The sequence below is a fragment of the Lactuca saligna genome, chromosome 8 (assembly GCF_052625555.1).
Source record: "Lactuca saligna cultivar CGN05327 chromosome 8, ASM5262555v1, whole genome shotgun sequence".
In the NCBI taxonomy this organism is placed as follows: Eukaryota; Viridiplantae; Streptophyta; class Magnoliopsida; order Asterales; family Asteraceae; genus Lactuca; species Lactuca saligna.
The window spans coordinates 84,081,312-84,091,747 of record NC_136424.1 but is presented as its reverse complement, the minus strand read 5'-3'; the positions used below and the strand labels follow the sequence as shown (position 1 = coordinate 84,091,747).

Here is a 10,436-nt window from a genome sequence, read left to right as displayed (position 1 = left end):
TCTAATCATCCAAACTCATAGTAATATAAATATATTTTTATTCTAAATGAAAAAAAAATTGTTCTATCGACAAATGTCGATACTATTAAATTTTTTCGTTAATATTATATGTCATATATCATGCAACTTATAACTTATTAATTTTCAATTTTAAATTTCAAAATTTTCACTTTAATTATATTAAATTAATAATTGATTATCCAATTTAAATTTTAAAAATTTTCATTCTGATTATATTAAATTAATAACATTAGATTAAAAAATAAAATAAAATTAATACAAATTATAAATTGATATAATTTCACGTGTCGGTTTAAATCAACGATTATAACTTTATATAACTAAAAAAATATCTCTTAGATAATAATTTATTTAAAATAATTGGTTAATAATTTTGATTTTTTAATATGAAAGTTTAATTAATTTTATAATTGTTAATTATAATATAGAGTTATAGACACATATGCTATGATCCTTTTAAAACATTACAATTACATATATATATATATATATATATATATATATATATATATATATATATATATATATGGTTAGGTTATTTTGTTTCTAGTAATTATTGTGTGCTAGAATGCACAGATCTAGACCATCGGATAAAATATAATCAAAGGTAATGATCTGAGGGTCTATGATAGTAGAATAGCATAACATATACCATATAATCACACAAATTTCAGCATAAGGACATTTTGGTCAATTAACCTATACTAAAAAAGGAAATTTTCGGATTTTTAAGGATAATTAATTCCTTTATTTTTAAAAATATGAATATTTTAAATTAATTCAAAATTAGAAATTCGATTTTATTCTATCAGAATTATAGAATGTTAACTATAAACTAGTAAATATATTCGTCGATTATATTATGTTAGAATGACAGAATGCCAACCATAAACTAGTAAATACATTCTAAAAAGAATACACAAAATAAATTCTTGAACTAATAATATCGAAATAATTACATTGTATGATTATATTTCATTGAATAATAACAACATTCTGAAAGAAAAAAGGAAAAAAAAACATCACAATCTAACAAAAACACTAATCTATTCTAATAGAATATTATTTTTTAGCAACACTTTATACATTGTAGCATAACACATTATGGTATAATACACTCCCGTTCTCTATGTTTTCTTCCTCCTCCACATCAATGTTAGCCTCTTCAAAACCTAAATCCACAAAGAAAACATAATCAAGTTTCAAAAATTAAAAAATTCAATGCATTCTAAGAGAATACAAGCTATAAATTCTGACAGAATGTACTTGTTGACAATTATTCTCAAACATTCTAACAGAATACATCTATATAAAATAAATTCTAATAGAATACATTACATAATTCAAGAGCTATGATTGAATACATAATTCAATAGCTGTGATTGAATCATCAGCACACATATGCATTCATTCCTAGTAAACACTAGAGTATGTATTCATAATTCACAGCAAGGTAAAGAAGAAGATGAAAATGAACAGAAAAGAAACGAATCTGGAATACCTGGCTAGAAGAAGGATTGCGTTCACCATGTAAGACAACCACCCGTACACACTCAGTAAACCCAAGATCATACACCCTCACCATTGAATAAAAAACAATCAGCCCCACCATGGCATTTTCTGGAAACTATGCAACAATCAACAACAACTCATTCTTAAGTGCTTGAAGTTCATCCTCACTTGAACTACCATCAACGACAAAAACAAACGCCGGTTGAATCGTCAACACACATATGCATTCGTTCCCAGTCAAGAACACAAGAAACAAACACCCATGAATTCCCCTGTCAAATACCAAAACCCAAACAAACCATGAGTTATGTTCAAACAATCAAACCCATATCCCTTTCATTATCATCAATTTTTCCACGAAAACCCAAACACAAATTCTTTCCTTTGATTTCTATCAAGCAATCAAACAAAAACAAAAAGAAGAAAAAGAATTTTCTTTTACCTGTTGGCACAGTTCACCGGAGAAGAAGAAGCAGCGATCCACGAGCACCATAGAACCACCCTTGTGACTGCTTCCCACCAAGTTTCTCTTCTCGAGCAGACAAAGACATAGGACCGAAGTCCTTTCTCCCCTTTCGTGAGTGGATACCGATCGAACCAGAAAAGAAAAGAGATCACCGACGCAGCCCTTCCTGCCGGCTATCCCTCCCTCGGCGGAGCTGCTTCGCCAACTCCGATACCCCACCTCGGTTTGCATTTTTAATTTGGTTTCTTCCCCGATCAACTGAAGACGAAGACCTCGACTTCTTCACAACCTTTTCCCTTTGGCCTCGTTGACATAACTAGGTTGATGGTGATGGTGTTGATGTCGGTAATGAAGTGTTCAGCCACAAACATAACTAGGTCAAATATATTTAGTTTAATTCCTTACTTGAATGATTAGTTTATTTCCTTAATTGAATGATTTCTCAATTAAATAATTTCCTTAAATAAAAGTACAAAATGTCCAAAATACCCTTTAATGATTTAGTTAATTATTTATTATTTCTTGAATTGTCATTGGTGCATTTAGGCACACAATAGTTGCTAAAAACATTTGAACCTAACTCTCTCTCTCTCTCTGTATATATATATATATATATATATATATATATATATATATATATATATATATATATATATATATATATATATATACTACATCCGTCCAAAATTGATAGTCCATTTTTGATTTTTGAAATTTTTTTCTTCAATTTTAAGCATCAATATTTTTGTTTTTGATAGATAATACTTGATTCAAAATATATGAACGGATTGTATTTTAAATGTTTTTTCATTGTTATAAGTTTTATCAAGTAATATATAATACAAATAAAAATATTTAAGGTCAAAGTTGAAGAAAAAAAATTTCAAAAATCAAAACTGGAATATCAATTTGGGACGGAAGGAGTATTAGTTAATAAGTACTACCTTGTGCGCTTGAAGTTGTGATGTTCTTTGTTTAATGGACAGTTTACAAATGAAAATCATTCTACGGAATTAATTTTACCATTCTTAAATTTGATTTTAATCGTTCTATGGATTTACGAAACAAAGAATTTAATTTACCGTTCTTAAATTTGAAATATCATTTTTTAATTCAATATTAATTGGCATTTCAATATTAATATTTCTTTCAAATCCTCCGTACAAATAAAGATCTTTTTGATACATGTTACATTTTCATTTATTTTGCTACACATAATTTTGTGGTTATTTTAAATTAATTTTTATTTCACATGTTATTTTATAGTTTTTTCATTTTATTAAATTCTAGATAGTATTTATATGCAATAATAAATACATATCAATTTTATTAGTAAATTTTCATTTTAATTTCAAAATTACTAAATTAAAGATTCGTTAATTTACTTTATTATTTGTTTAAATTTAAAAGAGAAAAAAACACTTTAATTTTTATAATTCAATATTTTATTTTTTTTATAAATTAATATTTCTCAAATGCTTAGTATTTTGTATTTAATTTTCTTCCAAATAAACTCATGTAATACATAAGTCTCACACTTAGTCGTAAGTATATATAATAAATATTTTTCTTAATATTATCATTAACAACGTATGGTTGTGGACTGGGGGATTGGGAGCATCTTATTGTTGGAAGAAAAAAATTTGATGAGTTTTTTTTGTTTTTTTTGTTTTTTTTTTTCAATTTTATAAATATTATCTTTGCTTTTTTTGTTTGCTGGCACGTCTTTGCGCAAATCAAGCCAACATATTCCATCCACATTTTTCTTTGGGAATATGACTTATCAAGGTAATTAACTTTTTGGTATGTTCAAATCTGGGTAACTATCTTTTTTTTGTATATATGTAGGTAACAAACTTTTTGGAAGTGTTCACATATGACCATTATGATCTGCTATAGCAGGTTAAATCCTAGATGTGAACGATTTCAACAAGTTTGTTACCTACATGTGTACAAAAAAAATAGTTACCCAAATATGAACAAAACAAAAAGTAAAAATTAAATTACATGAATGGTCCCTGTGGTTTGGGGGAATTTGTAGTTTTGGTCGCTAACTTATTTTTTAACTTAAATGGTCCCTATTGTTTATTTTTGTTGCACGTTTGGTCCCCGTCTTACCTAAAAATACTATTGTGCCCTTATTAGTTTTTTTTTTTTAATTAATTTTCTTATCTATGTATTTATTTTTTATATATTTATAAAAATTAATAGATCACACATATTTGTATCTCCTCGGATGATCCCTACTATTTATTTTTTAATTAATTTAATTTTTTTTAACTCGGATGGTTCCTACTATTTAATTTTGTTACGAACTTGGTCTCTGTCTTACCTAAAAAGACTATTGTCCCCTTATTAATTTTTTTTAATTAGTTTTCTTGTTTATGTACTTATGCTTTATATGTTTAAGAAAAATTAGTAGACCTCACATATCTGTATCTCCTCACCATCCCATCTTTCATCATTCTCAACTTCTATTTATTTTTCATCTTTAGTGATATCGACGTCTTCATCATCACTTCTTTTTTCGGTCCTTCAACTCCGTTGAATCAACACCACAACCCACTAAAGATGAAGAGACGACAGGTTATGGTGTTGGTTTGTTAGAGTTGAAGTACCAAAAAAAAAAAAGACGGTGAAGACGTCGATGTTACTAAAGATGGAAAAGAAATAGAAGATTGAGAGGATCAGAGATGAGATGGTGAATTGTAAGACTCAAATTAAATTTCTCAAATATGGTTTCAGGTTTACGGTGATGAGATACATATATGTGGGGTATATTAATTTTTTTTTATAAAAAATAAATACATAAATAAGAAAATTAATTAAAAAAATTAATAAGGGAAAAATACTATTTTTAGATAACACATAGATCAAACGCGTAACAAAAATAACAGCAAGGATCATCCGAGTTAAAAAAAATTTAATTAAAAATAAACAGTAGAGATCATCCGAGGAGATACAAATATATGTGGTTTATTAATTTTTTTAAATATGTAAAAAATAAATACATAGATAATAAAATTAATTTAAAAAATAAATTAATAAGGGCACAATAGTATTTTTAGGTAAGACGGGGACCAAACGCGCAACAAAAATAAACAGTAGGGACCATTTAAGTTAAAAATATAAATTAGCGACCAAAACCACAAAGTCCCCCAAACTACAGGGACCATTCATGTAATTTAATTTTTAATTTTCGTTTTGTTCATATTTGGGTAACTATTTTTTTTGTACACATCTAGGTAACAAACTTGTTGAAAGCGTTCACATCTAGGATTTAACCTGCTATAGCAGGTCATAATGGTCATATGTGAACACTTCCAAAAAGTTTGTTACCTAGATATATATAAAAAAAAAGATAATTACCCAGATGTGAACATAACGAAAAGTTAATTACCTTGATAAGTCATATTCCCTTTTTCTTTCTAAACACTCTTCCACTCACAAGTCACAAGTCACGGTCGGGATACCAAATTTAGGTTTAAACTGGTCACTTTTAAAATGTTAGTTCGTACGTTAGATTTTTAATATTATTTAATTAGTTGTATGACATATATATTATTAGAGGCGGAGCTTCAACTATTGATTTGGGGTTAGAAATATAATATGTATAAAAATCGATGAGAGAGGGGTTATGGCCAAAATTTTATATTTTTGAATCTAATATAAATAAATTTAAAGTAGAGGGTTAATTGTAAAAAAAAACCAGACCCTAATAAAGATCTACCTCTGTATATTATATGGATTAATTAAAAAAAATAAAGATTTAAACATTTAAAAGTTTGAATTTATAAAAAAAATAAAAATTATTGAATTATTGAAATTGAACTGTTCACTTCTTAAAATTAAAATAATTTAAATAAATACACAAATGAAATAATTTAGGTTTAATTTAGAAAATTTTGAATTAGAAGAAAAGTTGCATTAATATAATTGATAAACATTTATTATTAGATTTAAATACTATATGAAATTTAAAAGAAATTAAATATTCTTTTACTTTTCTTTCTAATTATTTTGTTATCATTTAAAATGATAATAAGTGTTTTAAAATATAATAAATTATATTAAAATGTAACATAGATAATAATATAAATAAAAAGAAAAAATAAGATGATATTTAATTTCTCTTTAATAAAATGGAAAAAATACCATAAAATAACATGGAAAAAATTTAATTTGAGATGGAAAAAAATGATATATGACAAAATAATTAATAATTTGACAAGTAGGAAAAAATAATTTTATTTATTATAATAGATAAATAGAATTATTAACATCGTCTTCTTTGAAAGATGGTTAATTATTAAATTAATATATATCTCAATTGCATATTTTTATCCAAAATTAAAATCTTATTTTATTAAAACTTGTGATATTCATCAACATATCATTATTTTTAATTTAATTTAATGATTTATTTACAGAAATAACTGTTACATGCAAAATTTTAATTAATTTATAAAATACATTGTGTAACGAAACAACCAAAATTTTACCATAAAATGAGCTTCGAAATATATATTGGTTTCAATACATGTTTTTTTTTTAAAACGTGGTTTTGAAAATTTTCTTTATGGGAAGTTTTGAGGTGTATAAAAGTTGCAAAAAAATCAAATCATTGTGTTTGGTTCTATTTATTGTGTTGTTTGTATACTTTGAGATCGCAAAATTCGATACTCTCTCAAAGTTGTGAAGAGAGAGGTCACTTATTATATTCATGTTTTGTTGAAAACATGTAAAATCTCTTAGAGCAGTGGGTATGAGACTAGACAACGATGATTTTGCCTACGTGGATATACCTTAACGGTTTCATAACATGGAAAACACTATTTCCCCATTGGTGTCATGGTGCTTCTCGTTGCTGTGATGACATTTTGTAACGGGAGATTAAGCCAATTAAATATCTCTTCTTCCATTCTTTCTTTTTCTCTCTCTACATCTTAACGTGTACATTCACAGATGGAAAGCCCATTTCACAGATGGAACTATTCCATCTGCGAAATTCATGGTTATTTTTGCAACTTCGGTTTTTTTTAGCTATTTTTGTAATGTAATTAGTGTAAATTGTTATTTTTGTTATTTTCTCTAAAAGTAATAATAATCTTTAGGTCAAACAAACATCTAAATTGTTTACTAAGTTGTAATGATAATCAATAATTATGGTTGTACTTATACATTATGTAGCAGGAAGAGCCAAGATATAAGATCCTTAAAATTGAAATTTCAATAAATACATGATTTCAAATATCACAGAAATAGCATTTATTTGTTAGCTAGTTTGATGTCAATTTAGGTGGTAGTGAGAACCATAAAAGATTAAGAACTCTAGAACCATCACCAATCCATCTCTACTTTTTACTCTATAAATTAAGTAAAAGAATTGGATAAATAGTATTTCATCTCCAACTCTACTTCATTTTCAATCATATTTTTAACCCCAAAAAATATATTCCTATAATATTTCATTTTTATAACTTATATATATATATATATATATACTAGCCGTCTACCCGCGCAAAGCAACGGTGACAAATAGTTTCGTTCGACAATTAGGTTCTTTCGATAATTAGTTCTATTCAAAAATATATTATATTTAGTTGAACACAAAATAAATACTTAATGTTATTAGTCAATTTTACGGCAAAAATAATTTCCTTTCATCAAATAGTTTATTTTGGCGATTGTATTTATTTCAATGTATCGAAATGTGATGGCATCCCACAAAGGTTGGACACATTGTTCTGATATGCTCTGATTATCCTAAATTGCGACGCATATAAAGTTCTTAGAGTTTTTATGAATAGACAGAAATTAGTTTCATTTCGGAAAATACTTTTCAGGCGTTAAGTAGTTTCCTTTCTTCAAATAATTTCCTTTTGACATTTGGAGAAAAAATATTTGAAGGGACAATGCTACCTTCATCCCGTAGTTGCTCTTATCGTGTCACCAGCCTTCTCTTGTCTAGATTCCTTTGGTCACAAGATTGTCTTAGGATGAATTGATTTGGGATAACTCGTAGACAAAAACCGAAAGCCGAAATCTAAAATTGCTAATCACTAAAAAAACAAAATAAGCCATGGTTGAACATTATTAATGTATCATGGTAGCATATTTTAAGGAAAACAGTTAGCAATTAAACATATATTTTTATCAAATAGAATAACTTGGATTTTAAAATGATCATTTCTAGTACGTGTAAATACAACACATAAATTCAACACAATCAGACATATATATATATATATATATATATATATATATATATATATATATATATATATATATATATATATATATATATATATATATATAAGACTAAAAACCTAAGTATAATAAAAGCTCGTAAAAAATATAAAATTGTAATGCATAAATACAAAACATTATGAAAGGTTCAACAGTCTATTTCTCTATTGATATTTTGGCAAGAGTGTCAAAAGCTACAACATGTTTTTTTTTAAACGAATATATGTTGCTGTTATTTGTTTGAATAAATTATTATAGATTATCAAATCTATTACTAAGTTGAACTCCACCATTAATTACTGAAATGACTAATAGAAAATGCAAACCGGTACTTCATATTAAGCGCTTCAACACTTCAGTAGACATTAAAATCTTCAACACTTCAATAACAAAAACCAATGAACTAAATTTCGAACCACTAAGCAATAAAAAAAAGTTAGCAAACCTCAAATATGGCCGATTGAAATATGATAATAAGTTTAAAATTTTAAGAAAGTGAATAGCCTTGTATAAATGACTAAATGCAAATGATTATTAATAATATCATTCTAGAAATTACATCAAGTATCCAACTAAACTCATTCATGAATCTACAATTAGTCTAACTAATTACTTCATGATTCGTAGGATAACTCTTAGCAATTCTTGTTGAAAGTTGTATGAATTTACTATCAAAAACGTAATTGATAACCATTGAAAAGAAGATAAAAAAAAAGTTCTATTTCTATAAAAAAAAAAAATAGCTAACCATAAATTTTGTAAAAGTAGCATTATCAAATGAAACAATTACAAATATTGATTCCTATTGCTATTAGTGTGAATTGAGGCAATCCCCAAAAAAAGACAACGGATTTGTCGAGCCAAATAAGAACAATGGCAGTATATATGGAAAAATTAAGTTTAGCAAGTGGAATTGAAACCTATCTTAAGAGCCAAATAGTCCAAATCATGGAAAATATTTATTACTCAACTGAATTTAAGTTATAGACAAACCACCACCAACTCTATGTAACGTCATCAACTCCAAATCATCATCAAGGGCAAACTCGTCCAATTAAGGGAAAATTTAGATTCAATCAAAACAGTAACATCAAAAACAAGTAAACATCAACTTCAACTTCTGATGGTAATGTACTTCGATAAGTCTCCAAACAACAACCCAAAATGGTTAACATCAAACAAAAAAAGTCAGATTACTAAATATTTCTTTAGACTTAAAGAAACCAAGTAAATATGATGCTGAAAAAATAAGATCCAAGTTTAATGTATTTTACAAAGTAAGTTGCAATTTTTTCTTCCAGATCTTAATGAACATCCATGTATGCCCTTCAACAAAATTCAATCATTTGATAAACTTTTAAGCCTATTCCTTTTATATAAATTTTTTTATGCTAAAAAACAACAACATACTTTCTAATACACAAATAAGAGAAAGTATATTGTTATTTATTGCATTAAACATTTAAACCCTACTACTGACCTTGTTGCACCTAAATAGTCTCAAGATAACATCAAAATAGCAAATCAGCCCAAAGCAGTTTGTATATTTATTGCATTAAACATTTAAACCCTACTACGTCCCTGTTCTTGTTCCTCTTCATGACTTCAGTTATCATTCCTACACCTCCATTCGGTTCACCTTCCTGTCACACTCATTGAAGATTCAAAAAACCGTGCTGGCTAGAAAAGAATAAGTATATATGGCGGAGAAGGGAGACATGTCGTGGCAGGTGATGGGTTTTTATTGAGAAAGAGAAAGAGAGGTCCAATGGAATAACACAAATCTGACAATGAAAAAAAGAAAACCAAAAAGAGAGAGATGTAGATCATACCTAGCTTCACTGTGGCTAGAAAAGAATAATTATTCTTTGTAGTTTATGGATTAGGGTTTTAGAGTTGTTATTGGTAATAGAGACTAAGGACGGCGATGTTCTGATGGCGACAAACGCAGAGATCGGAATCAAAGAGAGAAAAGAACACAATACATCCTGAGGAACTGTTTAGTAGAGATCCAATTGCAGAAAAGTGTATTTGATTATGGTGTAGTGAGGGTAGATTTATGCAGGAATGTGTTTACATAGATACCAGAGAAGTGATCTTTGGCGAGATCTTAGGAGTCAAACGAAGACTCAATCACGGGATAAAAGGTTGTTTCTAAATTCTTGAAAATACTAATTCAAAGGAAATA

General features: G+C 27.1%; 1 long non-coding RNA gene across 1 annotated transcript; it reads right to left on the bottom strand.

Annotated features, from left to right (window-relative positions):
* Positions 1 to 1,049: 1,049 nt before the first annotated feature.
* On the bottom strand, positions 1,050 to 2,512 carry LOC145013045 (uncharacterized). Its single transcript, XR_013664814.1, has 3 exons — positions 1,976 to 2,512; positions 1,523 to 1,805; positions 1,050 to 1,193 (listed from the first exon to the last, which is right to left on the bottom strand). It is a non-coding gene; the product is annotated as an uncharacterized LOC145013045 (long non-coding RNA).
* Between the last annotated feature and the right edge of the window lie 7,924 nt (positions 2,513 to 10,436).